Consider the following 21,707-nt stretch of genomic DNA (forward strand, 5'->3'; position numbering starts at 1 on the left):
TAAAATGTTATAAAATTATACACTGGTTGCAATCAAAATGACACATGGGCCATCATTTTTTTGTTCCTAGACATGTATTTATTACAGAGTATATTAGAAAAATTATCACTGGTACTTTACAGAAACCTGTGTCCTTACAGCTATTTTATTTTAGGATGAGGTTAAGTTTAAATTTAAAAAATCAGGTGACAAAGAAAAATGTTAGGTATATAAAAGTAGACATAGTATGTGAATATGGAGAAAAACATAAAGGTACTAAGCAAATGACTAAAAGTAGAGAAACTCTGGCATAGAGTTTTATAGTTTTCAATACACAAATACATCATCTGATCCACATAAAACCACAATAGAGAGTACATGAGGGACATCATCAAATGCCTTACAGAATATACAGCCATTATTCTCAGTCAATAAGTTTCAAGAAACATAGGAAAAGAGTTTCACACAATTTTAACTTGTCCTAAGTAAACATTTACAGGTTCCTAGGAATCAACATCTGCCTCTAATTCTCTATGAAAGTAGGCAAGGTTAAAATATAACAGAAATACATTTAAATAAAAATAATTTTCAGTATTTTTCCTAAAGTGCTCTCAAGCCATCTGTCTAATAATCTGCTCTACAATTGTGTATGGCCTAAAGCTTGTGAGTCTATGATTTCTAGGTATGCTTTTATACCAACTGTAAAAATCAGGACATTGCCTATCTCCAGTCTTTTGACACTTCTACTATCCAAATTTCCTCCAAGATACCTGGCAATAGTTCCTAAATCGTAGATGGAATTTTTCTTTTTTTTTTTTTGCTACTCTAGCATGCATGTATTTCATCTGACTCTAGGGACTTGAATTTAGACCATCTGCATGCTCTCACCAATCAGTCAATAAATATTTTGAACATTCACTAAGTGTTGAGCAATACATTTAAAATTGTTTCCCCTGGGGAACTCACACAGGGAAGAAAGATATGTAAATAAATACATATTTATTTCAACATAAGTGCTGCAACAGAAATATGTCCAGAATGCCACGTGTATACAGAGGAAAAACTATCCACCTGTGCATGGTTTTTAAAAGGTGAAGATATGTGAGTTCAGTCTTAAAGACTGTCCATGAATTTCCCAGGCAAACAGGGGCATTCAAATAAAAGGATTAGTAAGTCTAATATTCAGGAAACACTAAGAAGTTCGGCAAAGCTGGAGCTCAAAAAGCATAATGGAATAGACAGATGAGATGAAAGAAAAGCCCAAAACATACCATGAAGGGCATTACGTGCCATCGTAAGAAGTCTGAACTTAATTCTATAAATTATAGAGAACCAAAAAAATTTTTTAAGCATGGAATGATAAGATTTATTTTTAGAGAAATAATTGGTGGGAGTAAAGAAGCTGTCTTCTTTACTTGATTGGAGGGTGAGAGGAGAAAATGTATGCCAAGAAGCAGCAAGAATTTTTAAGGAGGCTGCTGAGATAATGCAGCAAACATTGAGGGCCAGAATCAAGGTGCTGTCCTATGCTATTTGAGCTTTCAATTTCTCATCAACATGTTCTTCTTCCAATTTAATAATTAGTTTTGATAGAAGAGGTGAAAACTATATGGGGGACTAATTCTAGTATTTCTCCATTACCTATTAATGTTAGAATTTTCCCCAAGTGAGAATTATCTACCACCTTCTTTTATTCTATTTATTCTAAATAGAATTACAAATATTTACATTTATTCTAAAAATACGCAAAAAGTTTTAAACAATCAAAAGCTAATATTTTGTTAGAATTTTCTATATGCTTCAGATTATTCTAGGCTTTTATCTTTCCTGACACTATTATTACAGGTTTCTGTTACCCTTCTCTTCGAATTTGACTACATATATGTGGTAAATTTTGCTAGATTCTATCCCCCACCTGCCATATGTTTCTGCCTCCATCTAATTTACTAATAGACCTCCCAGATTCTAGGCAGAAATGCATACATCCACACTAGAATTTGGATTTCCCAGCCTTCACTATAGCTAGGTGTGACCATCTGACTAATTTTGGCCAAGGGAAATAAAAGGAACTAGTATGTGTAACTTAAGAGTATCCTTATAGTATGGAGACACGCCCTTCTTCCCTTCCTCCTTCTCGATGGCTGAAATATAGAAGTGATGGCTGGAGCTGGGACAGCTATATTAGACCATGAGGTGACCTTGAAAATAATGTCTACATGCGGCAGAACCACAAAAAAGGCTGGGTCCATGAGAACATTATAGAGCACAGACACTGGGCCAGTCCTGGACTACCCACCAACAGATTTTAACAGAAAAGAGAAATGAATTTCTACCCTGTTTAAGCTACTATAACTTTAAGTTCCTAGCAGCCAAACCTAATCCCTAAATGATAGGTATCTCTTCTTTTAAATTTTAATCTCTTCCATCTTCTTTTTAAAGATAATAAAGTGTAAGTAGAAGATAAGGTAAAAACATCAATGGCATCCTTCCTTCATATCACACAATTCTTGTGTACCACATAAGTTTATTTGGTGCATTTTTTTTCTTCCTTCACTGGAGTAATCTCAAATTGTAAAGTTAACGTGTCATTTGAAGGCCTGTCATTATTACCAAGCTGTCATTTCTTTTATTTTTTTCTTCCAGTTTTATTGAGATATAATTGACATACAGCACTGTATAAGTTTGAGATGTACAACATAATGCTTTGATTCACATACATCATGAATGATTATCATAATAAGTTTAGTGAGCATTCATCATCTCATATAGATACAAAATTAAAGAAATAGAAAAAAAAATTTTCCTTGTGATGAGAACGCTTAGGATGCACTCTCTTAACAACTTTTATATATAACATACAGCAGTGCTAATTATATTTATCATGTTGTACATTATATCCTTAGTACTTATTTATCATAACAGGAAGTTTATACCTTTTGACTGCCTCCATCCAATTTCCCCGCCCCCCATTTCTCCTCCCACTTCTGGTAACCACAAATCTGATCTCTTTTTCTATGAGTTTGTTTGTTCATTTGTTTATTTTTGAAGTATAATTGACCTACAATACTGTTAGTTCCTATTACACAACATAGTGATTCAATATTTCTATACATTTCAAAATGGTCACCATCATAAGTCTAGTTCCAATCTGTCACCATACGAAGATATTACATAATTATTTACTATATTCCCCCCACTGTACATTTCACACCCATGACTCATTTATTTTGCAACTGGAAATTTGTACCTCTTAATCTCCCTCACCTATTTCATTCCTCCTCCTGCTCCTCTTCCCTCTGGCAACCACCTGATTGTTCTGTGTATTTATAACTCTGTTTCTGCTTTGTTACATTTATTTATTTGTTTTGTTTTTTAGATTCCACATATAAGTGAAATCATATAGTATTTGTCTTTTTCTGTCTGACCTATCTCAGTTAGTGTAATACCCTCTAGACCCTCCTTGCTGTTTCATGTGGCAAGATTTGATTCTTTTTATGGCTGAGTAATAGTCCGTTTTATATATATATATATATATGTGTGTGTGTGTGTGTCTGTGTGTGTGTGTGTGTGTGTGTGTATCTCACATCTTCTTTATCCATTAATTTATTGATGGGCACTTATGTTGCTTCCATATCTTGGCTATTGCAAATAATGCCCTAATGAACATAGGGGTGCATATATCTTTTTGAATTAGTGTTTTTGTTTTCTTTGAATAAATACCCAGAAATGGAATTGCTAGATTGTATGGTAGTTCTATTTTTAATTTTTTGAGGACTCTCCATACTGTTTTCCATAGTAGCTGCACCAATTTACATTCCCACTAACAGTATACAGGGCTTCCCTTTTCTCTACATCCTTACCAATACTTGCTATTTGTTGCCTTTTTGATAATAGCCATTCTGACAGGTGTGAGGTAATATCTCACTGTAGTTTTGATTTGCATTTCCCTGAAGATTAGTGATGTTGGGCATCTTTTTATGTGCCTGTTGGTTATCTGTATGCCTCCTCTGGAAAAATGTCTATTCAGATCAACTGCTCATTTTTTAATCATGTTTTTTGGTTTTTGGTGTTTTGTTTTTGTTTTTGCTGTGGAGTTGTATGAGTTCTCTGTATGTATTGGATATTAACCCTTTATTAGATATATTGTTTGCAAATATCTTCGCCCATTCAGTAGGTGGCCTTTTCATTTTGTTGAGAGTTTCCTTAGCTGTGCAAAATTTTTTTAGTTTGATGTAGTTCCAGTTGTTTATTTTTGCTTTTCTTTCCCTTGCCTAGGGAGACATATCCAAAAAAATATTACTACAACCAATGTCAAAGAATATACTGCCTATGTTTTCTTCTGGAAGTTTTAAGGTTTCAGATCTTACATTTAAGTCTTTAATCCACTTTGAATTTATTTTTGTGCATGGTGTGAGAGAATAGTCCAGTTTGATTCTTTTGCAGGTAGCTGTCTAGTTTTCCCAACCTCATTTATTGAGGAGGCTGTCTTTTCTCCACTGTATACTCTTGCCTCCTTTGTCATAGGTTAATTGACCATAAGTGTGTGGGTTTATTTCTGGTCTCTATATTCTGTTCCATTGATCTATGTGTCTTTTTCTGTGCCAGTACCATACGGTTTTGATTACTGTAGCTTTGTAGTATAGTTTGAAATCAGGGAGCATGACACCTCCAGCTTTGATCTTTCTCAATATTGTTTTGGCTATTCTGGGTCTTTTGGGTTGCGATTCTTTCTTTTAAATTCACTGGTCAAGGAAATCCACTTATCTTTTCTAAAAACTAAGAAATCTAAATTCTTAGAAAGATATTTCTAAATTCAGACTGCCTGGATTCAAATCTGGCTCTACTACTAAATTTTTTTGTGATGTTTGGAAAATTACTTAACCTGTCTAAGCCTCAGTTTCTTCATCTGTAAAACTGGGATAAGAGTTGTGAGAATTAAATGAGATATTCAATATAAAACACTTACTACAGTGTCTTGTATATTAGTAACTCTTCAATAAATAAGAACTATCACTACTTAGCATGACGTAGTGGTCCAGACATTCCCTCATTCCCTTTCTCTTTGGCTTTACAAACTCTAAAATGACACGGTCCCTGTTATCCATGGTCTTTCACACTTTCACACTTCAAGCAGTTTTCTCTCATTGATCAGATTATGCTCAGACTACAGGTTTATTTCACTGCTTCCTCAACTTTTTGAAAAACAAAAAAATTCAAAGCACACTACCATTCTTTTGACTTCTTTGAACAAAGTGCATCTTTATGCCATTTAATTATTCTAATTCTAAACCGCATTCCATCTTAATCTCAAGATAATAACTACATTCTTGTCTTAACATTCCAAGTTCACTTACTTCATTACTTATGGAGACATTTAAGGCCAAAAGTGTTATTAATGACCCTCTTCCTTATGTTCTCCAGTGAAAATGCATCTTTTCCACTATTGATCTGTCAGTGTTAGACCTGACATCCTGTATATTATTTGGATTTAAAGTTTTTGATAAAAGTTATCTCTATCTCTATTTCAACTCCTTTTAAATTTGAGTTGAAAACTCTTTGAAAACTCTGCAGGTTTTCTTCCAGATGTTGTAAGATATATTCCAAGCTTCTCCAGGTTCCCAATTAGTCTGGAAAACCCATTTCTATCCCATGATACTATATATTCAGTCAGCTATTCACTTGTAATAGCTCCTTTTTTTTTTCACCATTTGAGTTCTCTGGGATTCCAAAGTCACTTAACAACCATTCTATGTTTCTTTTGATGGTTTTGCTAATCACCAAAAGTGAGTAATTGTCAGCAGTTTCAAGGTCTTTCAGGTTTTCTATCTTCTTGGTAAATTTTCATGTAGCTATAGCCATACCCATCTTTAATAAAGAGTAAATAAACATTCACCATTAAGACTCTGCTTCCTAGGTCATTATTATAGGCTTTCTTAAACATATTAACTCCCCTGAATTTTTAATGCCAATTTTTAAATATGAAAATAATTTCAATGAGGCTTCCAGCTGCAGAGCTAATAAGTAATTTAACCATAATTAAAAAGCAGTGCTCTTTTTGCTACACCACAGTATCACAGAACTTAAACTCCTGACCCCAAACTCTTAAAATCTAGTTACAGACTAAAAGTAATACGTATATAATAATATAATAAACTTTAAGACTATAAATTATATTATGCTAAGTTGTAAAAATCATTATGAACTAAATAAGGTCAGTACTAAAATATGAACACAATACTAGGAAAAAGAGATTTGCACAGCTTAAAGAGATTAGGAATGATTTCATGAAGAAGTTGAAATGTTAACTGTGAATTTAAGAATGGTCAGCATTAAATAGGCAATAGCTTAGGGGAAGGTTTTCCAATAAAGTTAAGGCATATACTAGGAATATCCATGACACATTCCTCAGAGAGTGACTACACCAGCCTAACAGAGAAGGAGGCATGTTTTATCACCAATGCTGTTTTCTAAGTAGAAATGACTCAAGTATGGTGGACCTTGAGTGTCAGACATCGGAGTAAGCAGGGCACAGCAGTGTTTCCCTAACTGAAACTCTACAGGCATAGCCCCAATAGTCCACAAGGTTTTCCACAAGAATTTTTTTTTTTTAATGCGGCCGTACCACGTGGCATGCAGATCTTAGTTCCCCGACCAGAGATCAAATGCGGGCCCCCGCAGTGAAAGCGTCAGTCCTAACCACTGGACCACCAGAGAATTCCCTCCAAAAGAATTTTAAAATTTTGTGTTTCCATTTATTTGATTGTCTAAGTAAATATTTATAATTGATAGATTTATCCCTATGACTACCTCAATACCAAGTACTGACAAGAGATTTCAGTACCCACATCTTGTATGTATGTGATTATATTGTTGCTAACTACTTTAACTATTGAGGTTTCCTGAGAACAAAACAGAACCTGATTCAAGACATAAATTATATATTCACATGAAACAAGGTCAAAATGGTGTCATAGAGTAGTGTATGAATAAAGGTTCTGAGACAACTCAAGTGGAAAAAAAAATGACATCACAAAGTGACATAGGCATAGCAAATGCAAAAAAAATCTATAAAACCAATACTATATTCACATGGTGACAGAGTTTGGTTTCAGCAAAACATTATATGTCTTATTAAATTTTGCTAATTGAAATTTTGCTGAATTTTGAGCTTCATTTATATTAAATATATAAATTTGTTTTTATGCTTGTACAAGAACTACAAATATAAGAGGATTATATATAATTTTCTATTTATTTTAATTTAATAAAAAATAGGGCTTCCCTGGTGGCGCAGTGGTTGAGAGTCCACCTGCCGATGCAGGGGACACGGGTTTGTGCCCCAGTCCGGGCAGATCCCACATGCTGCGGAGCGGCTGGGCCCGTGAGCCATGGCTGCTGAGCCTGTGTGTCCGGAGCCTGTGCTCCGCAACGGGAGAGGCCACAACAGTGAGAGGGCTGTTTACCGCAAAAAAAAAAAATTTAAGTCAGCATTGGACATCTATGAAAAAATTTCTTGTCTTTAAAAAGTGGTCTACCTAAGGGACTAGGAAGATTATATATCTTGATCTGAAAGGTAGTTACCTGGATGAACAGATATTTACAAATCCCTTGAACTGAACACAATATTTGTGTTTCACTCTAACTCTATTATACCTCAATGAAAAAGTGAAAAAATGAAACTCAAATAAACAAATAAATAAAAGTAGTCTGTATATTTCTTGAGTTTGAGGAAACACTGGTACCAAAGCTTTAGAACAGATTTAGCTCCTGTTACAATTCTGCCACTTACCAGCTGAGTAACCTGAGACAGACTTCTTAACCAGTACAAACTCCATTTTCTCCATCTGTAAAATGAAGATAATAACAGATCCTTGCAAGATGTTGTGAGGGTTATAGGGAAATTTTGCAGGTAAAATACAAAACAATAGACCTAATATATAACGGTGCTCACTAAACAATAGTGATAAAGGAAGGAAGGGAGGAAAGGAGGGAGAGGGAAGCAGGCAGGCTTTGGCTTAACATGATACACACATGCATACATGTATAGTCACACACAACCACATACACATGATTGTGAAGGTTTTGAGCAAAGGTGGAAGATGATGAAAGCAGTCCTTTAAAAACTGCAATCTGACAGTGTTATTAAGGAAGAGTTAGAGTAGAAACCAGAGTGTAGGAGGTCTACTAAAATTCATCATAACTTTCAATAACCAAATTGCATAAATCAGTAAATTACATATCCTGCAGTGAGCTTTTTAGAGAGCTTCAAAAACTATTCAGTCTATCTGGATTTTCCTTCAAGCTTCAAAAAGCATTTATTAAGTACCTATTTGCTGCAGAAGTAATAAAAATGGTAATGATTCTGCTTTCCCAGGAACTTATGAGCTAAATGAATAGATACATTAAACAAATCAATAAAGTAGAAAAATTATGTACTCATTTTAGATTCAAGTAAAAAAAGTAATGGCTATGGACTTTAAAAACTCAGGATATCCATTGTCAACACTGCTCAGATGCCAAAAGTGGTATGGGGGTGTGGGGGGTAGGGTTATATTTCAGATAAGGTGGTCAGCAAAGGTCTCTCTGAGAAGATGACATCCACATAGAAGTAGATGAAGAAGCTAGCCAAATGCATGTTCGGAGGAAGAACACTCCAGGCATATGGAAAGAATTAAGCCTGTTGTGTTCAAGGAAAAGGAAGGAGCAGAATGAGCTAAAGAAAAGGAATAGCAGAAAAATGGTATCAAAGGAATAGTGAGGGACAGATCAAGGGGAACAAACAGACCACGATAAGAACACTGAATTTAATTCTAAATGAGATGAGAAACCATTGGAGAATTCTTAGCAAAGGAGTAACCTAATCTAACTTGAGTTTTTCAAAGGATTACTCTGGCTGCTGTTTTGAGAAGGAACTGTAGGGAAAAAGGACAGAGGTGGGGAGAACATTTGGTAAGGGGATTCATATAAGTAGAGAGCACACTGGCTTTCTTCTCTTCTCTCAGTGGAAGAGCCCTTAGAGAACCACTCTTAAGGACTGGGAGAACCTTAGAGAAGGAGAGACAAACATCTCACTTCCAGGGGTGGGGTTTTGCTGAACCACAAAATCCAGAGGCCCATCTTGATGTGACCACCAAGGCTGGAACTCTGAGAGAGTGAACTGATATGTGACCCCTAGCATTTTGGGAGTATTTGAGAACAGGAAGATGTATACTTGCCTCCCACCTGAAGATAATAAGGTGTCTGGAGCTACCCATGATGGCAGCAAAGAGAGAAGGAAGCAAAGGGGAAACAGCCTACACTTCCCTAGTGTTGAAACAAGGATGTGAGTTTCTGTGGGCCAATGGGAGACCACAGAAGATAACCAGGCTCAAGTTACTCCTCATAAACTAATTTTCTGCCAGATAGAGAAACCCAGGAGAAAGAGGGAGAAGGTATACCCCTACGGACAGGGACTGAGGTTGGGTCATAAGAGCTCAGCTTGAATACACTCGTTGCACAGTAGCTTCTTTATTAGGGGGCACCTACAGCCAGATTACATGTAAGATTTTTCACTTTTTCCCATATTCTCCCTTTTTCACTTTTTCCTATACTCACGTTCCTCTCACCATCTACCCTCAAGGTAACAGAAAAGGTAGGAAAGGAGTAAAAAATAAAGAGATCTAGTGAAAGAAGAGGTTCTGCCCCCACGTTTCCTTATTTCATGAACCCTAACCTCTGCTATACTGTTCCATAAGTATGTTGGAAAAAAATCATACCCAGAGAATTGTCTTCAGGGCCATTACTTCTCATTTCTCATTATAACCTAACTTACATTATAAGGACTCAAGGTAGCTTGCATAATACTTATAGACAACATGATAGCCAATTCAGAAATGAACTTTTTTCTAAACAGAACATATAGAAAGAAGGTCATTCCTGTCTTCCATCTAAATGTTACTGTCTTTATTTGATTTTGACAGAAATTCATCTGCAGCTGCTTGCATAAAGTATAACAATGATCTGTTTGTACCTGTGGGGAGACAAAAAAATGAGGCTTTAGAGTTTCAGTTACTCAGTATCCATGTACAGAGTCATATAAATAAATGATAGATGGATAAATGATATATGGAGAATACATAAATGATAGAGTATAGATGGACAAATGATATATGGAGAATACATAAATGATAGAGGATACTGATGATTATAGTATAGATTAAAATATATTACTTGAATGAATGTAGATTAATTCATTCAACAAGTACTTAACTGAGTATTTACTATGTGGTAGGCACTGAGTGTTCAGTGGATTCCTTACAATCCAAAGAGAGAGGTAGGTATTTTAAAAGTAAACACAAATTATTATACAATTCTGAACTCAGATACATGCTATAAAGAAAAAGAACAAGATGTAGTGATGGAGAACTCTTTACATTTGGGGCATAGGGGAAACTTCTCTGAGCAAATGACATTTAAGCTGATAACTAAAAAGGAAAAAAAGGAACCAGCAGATGAAGAGTTGGAGCAAAGGCCCTGATGTGGAAAAGAATTTGGGGTTTGCCAGAAATTTAAAGAGAGCCAGTATGACAGGAACTTAGAATAGTGAACAACAGCATAAGATAAAGTTAGATGGAAGGTCGAGCATGTACCTTATGGACTTGAGACTTGTTAGACTTTCCTAAGCACTTGTTTGAATTTTATTCCAAGCGTAATGAGAAAACTTTGATGGGTTTAAACTTTGAAGACCCACATTTAAAAAGATCACCTGGGCTGAGGGCAGTGTGGGAGAATGGATTGAATAAGAGGCAAAATAGAGAAATGTGAGGAGACTATTGCAAAAGATACCGATGTCTTGAATTAGATGGTAGCAGTGAAAGTGAAGAAAACTAAGCCCCTTTTCCTTCTGATTCTACTTGCTTGTGAGGGATAAGCTCATGACAGCTTTAACTGCCACTTCTATGCTGATGACTCCCAAGTCTATCTCCCTGGATGCAACTTCTTTCCTTAAACTCACAACACTGCCAGTGCCTCCCCATATCCAATTGCTTAATGGACACTTCCTTTCAGATAGCACAAATTCAAATGGAATTCTTCATCTTCCCCTCCAAACCTGCTGCCTTCGTGACTTCTCATCATTCTCCCCATCACTTGGAATCAAAACTTTGGCATCACCTTTGATGTCTGTCTCCCTTTCTCTCCATCTCCCATGCCCAGGATACTGAAGCATTAAGTATACATGCTCTGGAGTCATAATACTTAGGCCAATGGATTGGAACAGACAGAACATTTACCTGGTACATAGTTGCCATTGCTATGCTCTAGATTACACATTATATTGCAGGAATTTTTTAAAATTTCAACTCCTGTATGCCCTGGAACGTGTGGGAATCCTAGCTGATCACACAGCAGTTTCAGGTACAGTCTGTCCACATCAAATAAACACAGCAACACTAAGAGAATGGATATCTGATCCTCCTTGGTTATGTTGAGAGGAAAACTATTATTTCCTAAGCTGACTACAGTTTTCTCAATGAATAGTATGCAGATTACCACAGTCCTTCTTACACTGCAAAACAGTCATATAAATAGAGAACTTGCTGGCCCTGAAGGAAGATGACCTATTTTTCGGTTTTGGTTTTTCAAGAAAATCTAAAAACCAACCCAGCTAGAGTTAGAACTGAAGGTTCAGAAAGGACTGACAGAGTCTTGGTAGTTATAAGTGAGAAAGGGTGAGATCACCAAGGAAGAGCACTCTGAGAGAGACTAATCAATGATTAAACACAGTACCTGCACATAGTAGAGAGGAGGAGGAAATAGAATCCATGAAGGATTCAGAGCAGTAAAGGTCAGACAAGAAGCTAATGATCCTTCCAGACCCACTCTCCACCTGCCCTGTGGGGAAAGAGGTATACATATGAACCTATATGGTTAATATCTACGAACTCTCTTTTCCTCCTGGTTTGTTAGGTACAGTTAATGGGATGTGCACCAGCAAAGATACATCAAAAGAGAGAGAGGGTGAGGTATTTATCCCTCTGAAAGGCTTCCATGGACTGGACTTTCACCCTCAACTAAATGCCACAGCTCCTTATAGCAGCAGGCCATTGTTATGACACCCAGATTTTTGTACTATCTCCCTACATCCTGCGCCTACACTTTATAAATTGCCACCTTACGAAATGAGAGTAACCATGAAAAAAAGGAAAATTTGAATTACATGCTTAAAAAGCTAGCTGTTCTTTTGTTGGGTGTGGCAAGAAGAGGTCTCCTGTAGACATCCTTATCCCTATCCTGGTTTCTTTTTGGGGGCTGATTAAATAGTGTTTACACCTATTTGAGCTGACTCCAAGGAAGCAAGCAAGGACCTGACTACGTCATCTCAGGAAAGAGTTCTACTCGTGTCTAAAATAATTGGGGGATGAGGAGTGGAGTGGAAGAGTGGCAAAGAATCACCAAGGGGCCAACCTTCTTTTACTATTTTGAGAGACATGAGATTTTCAAGCTCAGCAAGCCTCCCATTCTGCAGTAAACCTAATTAAAGTAAACAGAATTTTAAAATGAACCAAACCCAGTTAGGCAGTAGGAGCTAACATTCCTCTTCAATTATTATATGAGGTCACATCTCACAGTTGTGTACTGGACACCTTCTCCTTTATCCGTCTTCCCATTCACTGCCCTTCTCAGAGTACTCAAGAACAGAGAGACCCCAGACCATCGATGGTCTGAGCCAGTCCAAATCTTCTTAGCCAGTCTCTCTTGCCCTGTGCACAAACAGATGCTATTATACCACAAGGTCAACTCACAACATGGAGCTGAGAGATAGCAAAGGTGGCAGCTGAAGACAGAGACACACAGGGAGAGGGTCGTGCATTTTTTAATGCTAATTCTGTAGCCAGGCTGATACTTCTTGGCAGTTTATAAACTTGTGATATGACTGTTGAGACTATTGTACATCTGAAAATGGAGAATTGCTACTATCTTCATAACAAAAGAAACTGTTCCTGCCAATAATGTCATGTTTATCCTAAGAAAAGTTGTGGGTTTTGAGTGTGGGGGGTAAGGTAGATCAGATGTAGCAAATGAAATATGCTATAATTCTTATGTAAATGCTGCTAAAGGAAAGGTCTGGTAAAACTATAGTACAACTCAAACACAGATATCATAGTGCATGTCAGTCTAAAAGTAGGCTGGAAAAAAATTTTTGATGTTTTTTAAAATATAACTTATGGTACATTCAAGGGATGCATCTGAAGGCTTGGAAATCTATATAATGTTTGTTAGATAATTCATAATAATTATAATGTATATATAATAATATTAACACACCTCTTTCAGAAATGGAAAGATTTTGTAATAAATATAATGACATGGAAGAACTGAATATAAAAATAAACTAAATTTCATAAATGTATATAAAATGTTTCACCTCTCAAATACTTTTTTTCTTTTTACTTCTTATGTCCATTCTTAAAACTCTACCATGTATAAGTTCCTAAAGGTAAAATCTATATTTATCACTCGATAAAAATGGAAATAATTAAAAGGTGATCAGAAAAAATGTTAACTACTTGGGAATTAAGATTCATGCTTAATTGACAAAGGATTAATCACCAAAATATACAAGCATCTCATGCAGCTCAATATCACAAAAACAAACAGCCCAATCCAAAAATGGGCAGAAGACCTAAATGACATTTCTCCAAGAAGACATACAGATGGCCAACAAATACATGAAAATATGCTCAACATCACTAATCATTAGAGAAATGCAAATCAAAACCACAATGAGGTATCACCTCACACCAGTCAGAATGGCCATCATCAAAAAAATCTACAAACGGGCTTCCCTGGTGGCGCAGTGGTTGAGAGTCCACCTGCCGATGCAGGGGACACGGGTTCGTGTCCCGGTCTGGGAAGATCCCACATGCCGCGGAGCAGCTAGGCCCGTGAGGCATGGCCGCTGAGCCTGCGCGTCCGGAGCCTGTGCTCCGCAACGGGAGAGGCCACAGCAGTGAGAGGCCGGCGTACCGCAAAAAAAAAAAGAAAAAAAAAAAAAAAATCTACAAACAAATGCTGGAGAGGGTGTGGAGAAAAGGGAACCCTCTTTCACTGATGGTGGGAATGTATATTGATACAGCCACTATGGAGAACAGTATGGCGGTTCCCTAAAAAACTAAAAATAGAACTACCACATGACCCAGCAATCCCACTACTGGGCATATACCCTGGGAAAACCATAATTCAAAAAGAGTCATGTTTCACAATGTTCATTACAGCACTATTTACAATTGCCAGCACATGGAAGCAACCCAAATGTCCATCAACAGATGATGGATAGGGCTTCCCTGATGGCGCAGTGGTTGAGAGTTCACCTGCCGATGCAGGGGACACGGGTTTGTGCCCCGGTCCGGGAAGATCCCACATGCCGCGGAGCGCCTGGGCCTGTGAGCAATGGCCGCTGAGCCTGCGCGTCCGGAGCCTGTGCTACGCAACGGGAGAGGCCACAACAGTGAGAGGGCTGTTTACCGCAAAAAAAAAAAAAAAAAAAAAAAACAGATGATGGATAAAGAAGATGTGGTACATATACACAATGGAATATTACTCAGCCATAAAAAGAAACAAAATTGAGTTATTTGTAGTGAGGTGGATGGACACAGAATCTTTCATACAGAGTGAAGTAAGTCAGAAAGAGAACCTAGTGGCAGGGCAGGAATAAAGACGCAGATGTAGAGAACAGACTTGAGGGCACAGAGGGGGAAGGGGAAGCTGGGATGAAGTGAGAGAGTAGCACTGATGTATACACACTACCAAATGTAAAATGGATGGCTAGTGGGAAGCTGCTGCATAGCACAGGGAGATCAGCTCGATGCTTTGTGACTACCCAGAAGGATGGGATAAGGAGGGTGGGAGGGAAGCTCAAGAGGGAGGGGATATGGGGATATATGTACACATATAGCTGATTCACTTTGTCATACAGCAGAAACTAACACAACATTGTAAAGCATTTATACTCCAGTAAAGATGTGAAAAAAAAAAAGATTACATAGCACACACACACACACACACACACAATAAAGGTTATACTCCATTTAAAAAAAAAAGATTCATGCTTCTAAATAACTGTTAGATCAAAGAAGAAATTAGAACTGAAAGTTTCTAGAAAGCATGGAAAGATGAACCCTTCACACTATTTATTAAGCCAATGAACATTTACTGAGAACCTGCAATGGCAAAGAAAGCACTTTGCCAAGCATGAAGGGATGTGAAGAAAAATATGACAGTCTTCCAATGTCAAGCCAGCACAGACTCTAGTGGAAATATATGCTAAGGACTGTGGGAATCCAGAAGAAAGAATCATTAATTCCAACTAATCAGAATACAAAATAAAAAAAGTTGCACTTGAATAAATCACTTCTTGGGGAATGTGCTGGTTTTGGTTAGATAGCGAAAGTGAAGGGAAGCAGACATTCCATGCTGCAGGAAGGCACAAAGACACAGAGGCATGAATGTGGAATGGGTGAAACACAGAAGTATAATTAAACCTGTTAGAAGTTGAGTCCATGATAGTAAGATTAAAGATTAAAATAAGTTGTGGATGGCCTTAGATCCTCAAGCTTTAAAGTGCAAAACTCTTGGAGATCTTAAAAAGAAAATTCTGTTTCAGTAGGTAAAGGGTAGGGTCTGAGATTCTGCACTTTTAAACAAGCTCCCAGATCAAGACAGTAATGCTGGTGTGAACAGTACTTTGATCTGCAAGGTAATAAAGGATTCAAGGGTGGATATCATGGAGATTTAGTGTCCTTAAAGAAAGGCAATGTAATATAGCCATTAAAATACAGTCTTTGTAATCAGACAGATAGGATTTAAATTACACTTCCTTCACTTATTAGCTGCATAACCTTTGGCAATTTACCTTTGGAGGCTTAGTTTCCTCATTTATAAAGTGAGAAAATAATTATTACCTCAAAGTATTGTTATGACTACATGAGATAATGATTGTAAATAACTTGCAAAATACAAATACACAGCAAAAAGTAAATACTCAATATGTGGTAACATTACTTCCTGAAGCCTATAATATGAGAGGACTCTTTTCCTCTGCTGTTCTCCTTAAGCATAAAATCACTAATTTTTTTTCTTTTCCTTTTTTCCTTCTTTTATATGCTAGGTATTTTCTTCATACTGTGTAACTCCCAAAAGAATCATTTAGAAACAAAAGCTATTAGATGCTTACTACATCTTCACACTATTGGAATTATTCTAAATTAGAGCTAAACTCAAAGCTTTCTTTGAGGTTTTTTATCTTTTTTAATTGCAATATAACTGACATACAACATTGTATTAGTTTTAGGTGTACAACATAATTATTTGATATATTTACATGCAAAATGATTACCAACAATAAATTTAGTTAATATCCATAGCCACACTTAGTTACAAATTTTTTTCTTGCCATAAGAACTTTTAAGGTCTACTCTCTTAGCAAGTTTCAAATATATTATACAATATAGTATTATTAACTATAGTTACCACACTGTACATTAATCACTGACTTTTCTAAACAGTCTGCTATGTGTTGGTACTTCCATGTTGCCTCCAGGAACAGACAGATAATGGAAAGGGAAAAACAAGGGACAGGTACATGGTTAGAAGTTTTTAAATGGTTAAAACCTTTAATGACAAACAAAAAGTGTATACTGAAATACTATAAACTATTCAAAAGATTAAGAAGTTATGGTGCAATTTTTTTTTTTTTTTTTTTTTTTTTTTTTGCCACATTGCACTGCTTGCAGGATCTTTGTTCCCCAACCAGGGGATCAAACCCAGGCCTGGAAGTGAAAGCGCCGTGTCCTAACCACTGGACAGCCAGGGAATTCCCAATTATGGTGCAAATTTAGATGTCAACTAATTACTGTTCTGCTTAAAACAAAGATGATAGGGAGGAAGTGATTAATTTCAGAAAGTCCCAAAAAGGAAATGTATTCTGTGAATCTCAAAAAGGTAGGTCTGAAGGAATAAACAAATAGGTTGTCAAAGCAAAACCCAGATAAGAAATGCCAATTACAGGCCAATGATTTTGCTAAAAGGGAGTGAAATTACTAAGGAAGTAAATATATCAGAATTATAGTTTTAGGACTGTGTCATATTTTTTTGTGAAAATGAATTGGCTTTGAAAAGAACTAGCCATATTCAGAAACCTCCAGTTACGTTTAAGAAATCCCAATCTCAATCCCTACCAATGAGTCATTTTTTGTTTCCTTTATTAAATTTATTCTTATATAGACAATGTCAACTAGATACAAATAATTTTTATATACCATCATTTGTAACTGTACTTAAGGCAAAAAAAAAAAAAATCTATCATTGTGGAGTCTACCAGAGTACCTAGGCAACTATGGGTCACAATGTTGTTAATGCGCTAGACAAACCCTGCCCTAAAATTCGTTTCGAATACAAAATAGAATTAAAGAGAGATTGACACCTTGTATGATTGTGTGAATTCAGGAAAAACATTTGTGTCTGACTTTGTTTTAGACTAGTTGGAAATCACAGGAGAAACTGGAAGTAAACTTCTTGCAAGATGAAAATACAAATATTGGAAGTGATTCAATTCAAAAGACATTTATGGGAGCTCTTTCAGGTGCCAGGTCCCTCATGGAATTCATGGAAACTTAGCCAATGCTGATGAAATGGATGGGGGTGGAAAGAAAATAAATTCATAGGAAAAAGGGCTCCTTTTATTGTTCTATGTTGGTGACATAGATATAAGGATAAATAATACTTAGTATTCAGTCCAATTTTTCATAAAGGAACCCTTTATAACAAGGAAGCAGTTCTTTCACAAAGTTTGAGATTCCATTCCCAACAGGCTAGAGACCTTGCAGAGAAAAATAACCAAAATATGAGACTAGTCTCAAATTCTAATATTTTTATCAGTTGAAGTTCAGAGCTGATCTCCTCTTCTCTTCAAACATTATATCAGTGGTTGATCCAGCCAAATAAAACTCCCAACATCAAATAGCCCCATCTTCTCTGCTTCTCTCTTTTTCCCACTTCAAGTATGTTCCCCGAATCCAAATTTTCTTTCTGGTAATATGTGAGTCTGCCAGGATGATTTTCCCCTACATCTAATTCTACTCTCACCAGAGATATTATGTCATTAATTTTATTACTGTCACTAATACTAAAAAGGAAGAGAAGGAGGCAGAGGGAGAGGAGAAGGAAGAGGACAAAGAAGAACGTTTATTGAACACTTACCATGTTCCTGACATAGTCTTTTTTTTTGGCCACCCTGGTCAACTTGCGGGATCTTAGTTTCCTGACTAGGGATTGAACTCACACCCTCGGCAGTGAAAGCACGGAGTCTTAACCACTGGACCGCCAGGGAATTTCCTGTCTCATTTAATTTTCACTAAAACAAATCAAAACTTGCTATAATTAACTCCATTTATAGATGACAAAACTAAAGCTTCAAGAGGTTAGGTGCCCTGTGGGGGTGGGGGTGGTGTGATGAATTGGGAGATTGGGATTGACATGTATACACTAATATGTATAATATAGATAACTAATGAGAACCTGCTGTATAAAAAAATAAATTAATAAAATAAATTTTTTTTAAAAAAGGGTTAGGTGCCTTGCCTGAGATCACACAGCTTGGAAGTACAGGGGCAGAATTCAAACAGACTGTCTAAGGTCAGATCCCACATGCTTAGTCCCTCCTCTTACTGCCTCCCTTAGAATCAGCTGATGATGTTTGAGAGAAATGGGCAAGACCAAGCCCAAGTCAGTTTGTTTGTGAAGAAGCCAGGCTTCAATCCCTGGTCCTTTAACTACAAAGCCTATGGACTTAGCCACTACCTATTCCAGCTTCCTGCACTGTGTCTCCAGATAATTGAATGTTTAAGCTATCAGTAGAATAATCTGTCCATTTCTCTGTTTCATTTTGTTAACAAAAACAGAAACAAAGAATTCAGTCATTAATTGCAAATGTATAACCAAGATACTTACCGATTCCTCCAAAGTCTTTCCTCAGATAGGAAGCTTATTATTCCTCCCATCCTAAACACTAGGTCAGCCAAACTGTACTTTATCCTGAAAGTATTAGATCAGTCAATCCCTGTCAACATTAGTAAATCAATAGCTGTAGAATACTAAATTTTAAAAGACGAATGTTTGAATTTTCTTTACCCCTCAAAACATTGTAGACTATGTGGTGCAATTACTAAAAAATCTCAACTGAAATGTGGCAAGTGGGAAAACTAAATGCAGAGCTCCTGATATGATAAACTTCCTCTCAGATTTATCATGATTGCTTATAACAACATGAATTTTGGATAATGATTTCCCTTAACATCAAAGCTTAAAAACCTCTTTTATCAGAAAGCTTAACAATTTAACTTTGGTAGAAATAAGGGTGGGTAGGCCAAAGGCATTTCAATTAATGCCAGAATTATTTCTGAATCTCTTATAACCTTCAAGAATTTATTATTTCTGATCTTAAGGCAGCTGCGTGATTGGACACATCCAGCATTTCTTAACATATGTATTCTCCCTTTCAAGGTCTTTATTCTGTAGTCCCTTGATATTTACATGATTAATGAACCCTTTGGAAGCTCAGAAATGTCAATGAGCAAAGGCCAGATCATTCTATGATTTTTAGCCCCATAATTAGTAGTGAAATCTAGATGACCTAGCAAATGTATTTTGTACTGGTGCTCATAAGAGTCAAATGTTTTAATAATATTGTTTGTGACTGTGAATATGACTAGGCTATAATTTGAAATCAGTGTAACGTCATTATCAAACAAAATTGTTCTTGAAACAAAATTCATCTTTGGCAAGACTTAAAAATCTGGGGACGGTGTTAAGATACTGGCATATGTTTTTCTGTAGGTTTATTGGTAATTTGTATGTATTTTGTAAAATGTCTGTTCATATCTTTGTAAGAGTCTCTTTTTAAAATCAATTAGAATCTTGATTTGATATATAATGGACAATGTTATTGTCTTTACAGTTAAGTGATAATTGATTTTTTAATTACATTTTCTGCATCATGAAAACCACTGACCAAAAATTTCACCAAGATGCAATAATATTTCAAATATTTTTCTTTGTCTGTTTAGGCCTGTCAATATTCTAGGAATCAGTGTAACCAGCTCTCACTCTTCAGCAGTTTTTAATGTAAATAAATTATAATTCAATATTTTCATTATGATTAATTTATATAATAGCTATACAGCTAAACATGAGATTTCATGGACTAAGAAGAATTTATTGACATTTCTTAATCCAATCCAATTATTTCAAGTGAAAATGCTATTGTGAAAAATGTACAGAAAGCATGAAGGAAATTTTCAAGAGACCTATTAGAATCATTACTGGTACATCATTACTTTGACTAATATCGACAGAAAGCAAAATTGAAATAAATTTGAAACTATCTTCAAACTTGGGGCAATTTTTTAAATGCAAGTTTTTCTGAAATATGTTCTTTACTAATTTTTTGACACTTCCTGTTACTGTATATTTGTATTGTGCATGTATACACACACATGCACACACAGAGAAATATAACAGAATGTTCTCTCTAAATTAAAACTAATAAATGCTCAAATTGTTGATTATCAGAGAAATGTAAATCAAAACTACAATGAGGTATCACTGCACACCAGTCAGAATGGCTATCATCAAAAAGTCTACAAATAATAAATGCTAGAGAGGATGTGGAGAAAAGGGAACCCTGCTACACTGTTGGTGGGAATGTAACCACTATGGAAAACAGTATGGAAGTGCCTTAAAAAACTAAAACTACAACTACCATATGATCCAGCAATTCAACTCCTGGGTATATATCTATAAACAACAAAAACTCTGACTTGAAAAGGTACATACACCCCAGTGTTCATAACAGCACTATTTACAATAGCCAAGACATGGAAGCAACCCAAATGCCCATCAACAGATGACCGGCTTAAGAAGATGTGGTATACATATATATATACACAATGAAATATTACTCAGTCATAAAAAAGGTGGAAATATTGCCATTTGCAGCAATATGTATGGACCTAGAGAATATTATACTTAGTGAAATAAGACAGAGAAAGACAAATATATGATATCATTTATATGTGAATCTAAAAAATAATACAAATAAGTCTATATACAAAACGTAAACAGACTCACAGACATAGAAACAAATTCATTGTTACCAAGGTGGGGGGAACAAATTACGAACAAGGGATTAACAGATTCAACCTACTATACATAAGGTAGATAAGCAACAGAAATTTACTGTATAGCACAGGGAATTATAGCCATTATCTGGTAATAACAGATAATGGAACATAATATGAAAAAAAAATAATCACTATGCCATACACCTGAAACTAACACAATATTATAAATTAACTATACTTCAATTTAAAAAGTGATCTTGAAAAAATAATAAAATAAAGATAAATAAATAAAACTAATAAAAATTTATTTCAGGAACAAGATGAAACTAAACTTAAATGAGGAAGCACAACTCAGCACCACTCAAATGGTTAGAATAGAAACTGCAAAAGAAAAATCAGTAATTTTGCTAATGTCTAATCATGATGAAAATGGTTCTAAATTTGATATTTTTAAGTTATTTATATTGACAGGAAATTGTCTAATTATATTGTCATAATTAAGTCTCAAAGTTTATAGAGAAACATTTTGTTTTATCAAAAAGGATGCTATTTGGTTATAAATAAAGGTAG

At 35.8% G+C, this 21,707-nt stretch overlaps 1 long non-coding RNA gene across 8 annotated transcripts in view; it reads right to left on the reverse strand.

Moving 5' to 3' along the window:
- LOC137224941 (uncharacterized) overlaps positions 1-21,707 on the reverse strand; it is a 367,121-nt gene that overhangs the window by 246,207 nt on the left and 99,207 nt on the right. For 5 of the 8 annotated variants that reach the window (XR_010943580.1, XR_010943579.1, XR_010943582.1 and 2 more), the window contains one exon: positions 7,769-7,823. The exons of 2 other annotated variants lie outside the window; for them this stretch is intronic. This is a non-coding gene — a long non-coding RNA (uncharacterized lncRNA). Of the gene's footprint in view, positions 1-7,768; positions 7,824-18,966; positions 19,051-21,707 lie in introns of all 8 variants that reach the window. One more of the 8 variants, XR_010943584.1, reaches the window with a different exon arrangement.

Source organism: Pseudorca crassidens, chromosome 5 (assembly GCF_039906515.1).
Source record: "Pseudorca crassidens isolate mPseCra1 chromosome 5, mPseCra1.hap1, whole genome shotgun sequence".
Lineage (NCBI taxonomy): Eukaryota > Metazoa > Chordata > Mammalia > Artiodactyla > Delphinidae > Pseudorca > Pseudorca crassidens.